The following is a 6,663-nucleotide window of genomic DNA, read 5'->3' as shown; positions in this document are numbered from 1 at the left end:
GTTCCGAGTGCCTTACATTAGTTTACTTCCCACTACCTTCCAACATTAAGAGGGAAAGACTGTGTCCTCTTGTTTTACCGTTGGCAGGACTGACGCGTGAGGAGGCTACGTCATTTCCTCAAGGTCACACGGCCTCATGGATGTGAATGTGGCCCATCGGGCACCAGGGTCCAACTCTTAAGCACTATACTGTACTACCCCCTTTCGATACAACAGAGCCCGTCCATATTGCCGTATTGGTAACGTGTTCACGAGACTAGTAATGGACAGGTCTCTGCAAGCAGTGACCCAAGAGAAAGAATTGGAGCTTGCTGGAAACTTTAACCCATCACATTAACAGAATAGATATAGACTCATGTATGTGTTTATGCCTTGCAGGTCTGTATAGAATTGGGTTGATACCTCAAAACCAATGGTGAAAACTGCGTGAATTCTGAACATTCTAGAATATTCTAGAACATTCTGCGTGAATTCTGAACATTCTAGAATGTTCTAATTCTGGTACATTATGTGTCTTCTTCCAGGTGAGGGGAAAAAATCAAAACCTTTAGGATGACAAATTCCTTTATGACCTTGCTCTTGTACTTCTCGTTGGCCTTACTTCTATCGACACCTCTCCTCTTTGGCCTACACAGTAGCCCTCTGAAAGGCAGTTCCGTGAGGGGGACCATGCTTCTCGATGGGAGCATGCTTCTGGAGTTTGCTCCTCAATGCCTTCCCGAAATGCCCCCCTTCCCCTTCTCTCACTTACCCGACTAATTCATTTTCACCTCCTACAGCTCAGAAGTGACCTCCTTCAGGAAGCCTCCCGGCCCTCCTCCGTCAAGGCCGAGGTCAAAGTCTGTCCTGGGTTGTGTGTCTTGTCATCTTTGGCAGGTGTTCAACAAATATTTGCTGAGCAAATGCACCAGTTTATGTAGAGAAGATAAATTTCACATGGTCTGTACTCAGAAGCCAACTGATGATGTTATCTGGGGTGACAAGTAAGTATTTCTATTTTCCCTCTCCTTTCTGTTTTTCCCCTGTTCTTCCACCCTTCCTTCTTTCCTCCCCCATGCTCCTTCCATCCCTTCTCTCTGTTTCTTCGTTACATCTGCTTGCTTTTTGGCAACGAGCATTCATTTTGCAATGCGTGCTTATTGCTTGCGTAACTAAATCAAGCAACCAAAGTCCTCCCATTGTAGAGAGAAAACAAGAGGCGACTGAGGAAGAAAAAAAGATGAACCCCGCAATATCCTAAGACTGAGCCGCTAATATTGACACGGCTCTCTTCAGATGGTTGAGGTTTCCGACCAGGACTGCTGAGTTGGTTGGGTGGAGAAGGAGAGGTGGATCCTCAACCATACCTCAGTTTTCAGTTCGTATGATGTTTTGGCTGGAATTCTGGGTCCATTACCAAGAGACTAGGACACACACGCCTCTCCTTTGGGAACCAAGAGGTAAGAACAGCAACAACCAGCTACAGCCAGAAACTCTATTGAGGAAAAGAGAAAGCAGAAAGATTAATGTTGCGAGCTCTTCCTATGTGTTCCACACCAGTAGGCAATTTCTCACCTTCTCTGATGTATCCTCTTGATTTTTCTGGAGGTAGAATTGCCTTAAATCTTTACCTGTGAAGGAAATCAGAGGCAAAGGAATTAGGAGACTAATCTGCATGAAGTCAGATAGCTAGCCAGGGAGAAGTTGAGTTGGACACAAAGTAACCACCCTCTCGAAACTCAGATGGACCGACCGCGTTGTAAAAGCCAAGCAAAGCCCCCCCCCCCCAAATAGGGGAGTCCTTGTCCTAATACTAACACAGGAAATGACCAGGATGTTGAGATATCTCCCTTTAACTTTATTTTACATGTGAGGTACAAAAAAAAGAAAGAATCTATCAGGAAAAATGAATTCAGCTCCTCTGGTTGCCGCGGAGACAAACTACTTACCGACCACCTCCGAACCTTTTTCGTGGGGAGCAACCACAATTGAGATTTCTAACTTCCAAGAATTGTATTCAAGGAGGATTGGCTTCCACTCGTTCGCAGTCTGGATTTGAAAACCAAAATTGAGGGGGGCCTCCTGTACTCATTTCCTGGTGTTGAAAATCTGAGTAGCAAAACCTATTTAAATCTTAGAGCTTTGTTTCGAGATCCTGAATGGAGGCAAGTTTCCGTTTCCTGAGAGGTGTGTACATTGTGTGTGTGTGTGAGAGAGAGAGAGAGAGAGAGAGAGACAGGGCAAGACAGAGGGCTCTCTAGAAGCTATTTGAAATGCCATTCTATAGAATTAAACATAAAACACGAGAGTGGAAATTAGTTTGTCTCCAAAAGCATTCTTTAAATAAGAATGAATTCGAACCAGAAGAAAAGCAGCATTGTCCTCCCTGGAAATACCATCCGCAACACTTGTGAAACACTGGTTAAACGTGGAGACACAGCTAGTGAAAATGTCCGTGTATTTACAGACTCAGGGCTGCTACCTAGGCAGGGAAACACGGGGGAGCCGGGTGCTCACCTGGACTCCTGCTCTGGGAATGGAGGCTTCATATGAGAGTGGGTTTAGGGCAGCTGCCGTGTGTGGGTTCAAACAAAATCCAGAGAACAGGGCCTGGCATGAAGTGACACTGGAATCAGAGAGGCGGTCTTAAGGCAGCATTAATTGCAGGTGGAGACGGGACGAAAGTAGGCGTTGGTGGAGGGGCCAGCTACTGGAGATGGGAGCCAGGGAAGGCATCAGCGTGGGGGTAGAGGATGGAGTTGTGGACTTTCTCTGTGGTGCTGGCAGGTAAGCGCCGAGTCTGTGCCAGGCTACCGAAGCATTAGCCCGTGGTGGACACTTGTTGAGGTCAGCGGGGGAACTGGAGAACACCTGACCCTTCTTTTTATAGAAGAGGATGCCGCGAGTCGGAGGGCAGACAAGTCGTGTGAGGACACCCAGGAAGTGAGAGCTGAAACCACAGCTCCAGTGGCTTGCGGTCTTCTTGGCTGTTTTGATAAACATAGCCACTGACTGGTACATTGCTTTCAACCAACCTTCATGGCTGCCTGTTATTTTTTTATTTCATTATCTGCCTTCAGTCAATTGATGATAGAAAGAAGCGGGGGATTTCAGCAGATCGTAAACTTCCCTGAAATCATTACCTGTACACTGAATACTATTTAATGGCTATGGGGATATAATCAGTGAACTGAGGTCAGTATCGGGTGCTGATTATGAACAACAAACATGATGATAACTTAGTTAATATACAGTCTATATATTGTGGATTTCCAAACTTTTTGATAAACTAAGAAAGGGAATGGGGAGAAAACATTTCAAGTTGGAAAATAAATCGAAGCGCAAAAGTGACAGTGAGACGTGCTTTTTGGAAGGTAGAGGCTTACAGGCTTATCCATGCCAGGCACGTTAAAGCACTTCTCCATGGTAGTCATATGGCAGTGAAAAAGTTGCCTATGGATGAGTAAAAAAAAGTGGGGGACAGGAAAAGACAGGATGATGGAATCGGAATGGAATGGAATTTGATGGAATCCATTAAAAACTTGGGAGAGATTTTCTTATGAACATGACTGAAGATCAGTGTTTTTCCCCTGGAAAAGCAAACCAGAAAAATTAGAATTTTAAAAAATTTTTTAAGGTTTATTTATTTTTGACAGAGAGAGAGAGACAGAGCATGAGCAGGGTAGGGCAGAGAGAGAGAGGGAGACACAGAATCCGAAGCAGGCTCCAGGCTCTGAGCTGTCAGCACAGAGCCCGACGCGGGGCTCGAACTCACAGACCACGAGATCATGACCTGAGCCAAAGTCGGACGCTCAACCGACTGAGCCACCCAGGCACCCCAAAATTAGAATTTTTTAAGTCCTGCAAATTCAATTGTCCATGGAATTTAGAAGTCAGGTCACCTTCAGGTTTCAAAATACTCATAGGACTTCCAAAAGCCCAGAATTAGGCAGAAGCAGATGGGAGGAAATGAAAATCAGAAGCTCAGGGGTAGTGAGTGGAATCAAAAGAAGCAAATCTGAGGAAGAACCACCCAAAATACTGTTACTGGTAGTTAGTGCAAGAGCTGTATCTCTTGTTTGCAAAAATGGGTGTATTGTACCAGTTTATATAAGGGCAGTTGATGGCAGAAAGCATGATGGGTTCAGTCTGGTTGAGATGTGCAGAGGAGAGATGGAAATTCAAATTCACATGGAAAGACACGATTCAATGAAAGCAGTCAGTGTTGTGGTTGTGAAGAAGCAAGTCCTCTGTTGTGAAGTCTAGAAAATGATCCTGTTCCATTTCTACTTCTAGGAATATTATGCTGATAGCTGGGTCACAAAAAGCCCACTTTTTTATATTTAATTTTTTTTAACATTTATTCATTTTTGAGAGTGAGAGAGACAGAGCATGAGTGGGGGAGGGGCAGAGAGTGTGGGAGACACAGAATCAGAAGCAGACAAAAAGCCCACTTTTTCATGGTCAGTAAGAAAAAAGTATTGTAAATAAAAGAGTAGAAAAGATCTTCACAGCTTTCCAACTGATGTTGAATTTTCATCATAATAATGGTGCTACTGAACAAAGATAAATACTACTGTGATTTTAAACAGCTTAATGAAGCAGTTGCTTTTAAGAAGGAAGAACACAAAGTAGAAACTCAAGAGCTAGGGGAGACTATAGCAAAACAACTGTGGGTCGTAAAACGGGGACACAGCTCAGAAAAGAAAGAGAAGACGAACAAAAGCATTCTAGAAATGAAAAGGACGTCTGAAGATCACAAGAGAGAAGATAGAAAAGGTCCTAAGGAACCCAAAGAAATACCTGAAGAGATTCCTAAAGAACTGGGAAAAATGGAATAAAATAAAATGGTAACAAGTATTTTTAAAGCACTAGAGAGAAGATGACAGACACAAATGATAAGAGAAGCAGATCTAACAAAGAGGAATTGGATAGAAAAGATATTCAAAGATAGAATTTAAGGAAAATGAAAGGTAGAAGTCTGTATACTGAGTGGGCATAATGTGAGCCAGAAAATACGGACTGAAAACAGCTGGCATGAAATTATAATCTAGTATACTTATTGAACTTTAGAAATGGTTTGTAAAGAAGAAAACTTTGGGTATCCAGGTAAAATATGGTCACTAAAAAGGGACAAGAAGTGGTTCTGACTTCAGATATCAGAATACTGATTGTCCATGGAGACACAGAAGACTCAGGAGACACAGAAGAAAAAAAATTGTGAGCCAAGGGTTTACACCAGGCCAAGCCCTTCTTCTCCTATAAGGAATACAGACCACCCGTTGTGAACATGCCAAAACTCAGATCAGTGTGCTTCCATACCCCTGTGTTGAGATAACTGAGGGATGAACCTCATTTAGCTAAGAGATTGCAGTGAAAGCTCTCAAGGTCACGCATGAGCATATATAACTGTAAGGATGCCATGAACACAGTGGGTCAGTGGGACAGGATCCACGTAACTGTTCTGTGCCCAGACGAGGACCAAGTGTTGACCACAACGGGAGAGGTGGAGCTGGTTTACTCGCCGCCTCCTCTGTGATCAGCCTTCAATCCGAGAGACTGCTTGAAACTCACAAACCAGGAAATAGAAGCAGTTGCAGGCTTCATAGTTCAGGGTTAAGCACTAAGAAGGGTGATATTATTAACTGCAATCGGGTCATGAAGAACGGAGAGGAGATAACAGTCAAGGACAGCACAGAGGTCTCCTGGTAATATACCAACAAAATTATAAAGGTAACCAGCCGTGGAAACGACAACAACAAAATGTTTACATCTCTGTGGTGGAAGGTGCTACTCACACAGTGGAGTGAACAGACCTCATAGTGAAAGACCTTTTAGAGCTCACAGGCATAAAATAATAGGTGGAACGAAAGCCAAATGCATCTATCATATTAATAAATATAAAAGAGTTCAACTTATCTATTAATATAGAACGTTGTAGGTGGGATCACAAAAGCAACTCAACTCTCTGCTAGATGAAAGTGACATTCTTTAAGAAGAGCATGAACAGAAAAGTAAGGGTAGAGAGTCAACTACGCTTCAGTTAGGAAAAAAAATAAAAGTCTGGGTAGGGATCGATCAGTTACGTGTCAATGAAAAGCAGGCAGGGTCATAAGCGCTCATATCAGACGAGGTGGGATTCAAGCCAGAGTAAGACAAAGAAAGACACCTTCTAACGCTCGCTTGTAAAATCACAGTGAAAACTTATTACCCTGCACTAAACATATAGCAGCAGCTATGTTCATGAAAAAGATGAAAAGAGATGCAAAGAAAAGTAAACAGATGCAGACTAGTAGGAAGAAATCTTAACTCATTCCTTTCAGTCAAGGCCGATGAGTACAAACAAAATGATGAATATGGAAATTTTAAATAACGTTATCTGATTGATTGATATATATCTGACCTTCTATCCTGAAAATAGAGAGTTAATGCTTGGTTAAAATGGCCCTGGCCCCGCTCATGAAAATAGACTAGACATTGGGTCACAAAGAAATTCTAAATAAGTGCTCTAAAATACCGAGAGTGTGAGCAAAGTTTTCTGATCATAGTGCAGGAATCCTAGCAGCTAATAACATTGGATAACTAAAAGGTCTTTAAGCCTGAGAATATTTTTTTAAAAAAATCCCATTTCTTCAATAATTCCTGGATAAAGGGGAGATACGCACGAAAATTACAAAATGTCCA

This window comes from Panthera tigris, chromosome B4, assembly GCF_018350195.1.
Source record: "Panthera tigris isolate Pti1 chromosome B4, P.tigris_Pti1_mat1.1, whole genome shotgun sequence".
Taxonomy (NCBI): domain Eukaryota; kingdom Metazoa; phylum Chordata; class Mammalia; order Carnivora; family Felidae; genus Panthera; species Panthera tigris.
The sequence above is the reverse complement of the archived record's forward strand: the minus strand, read 5'-3'. Positions refer to the sequence as shown.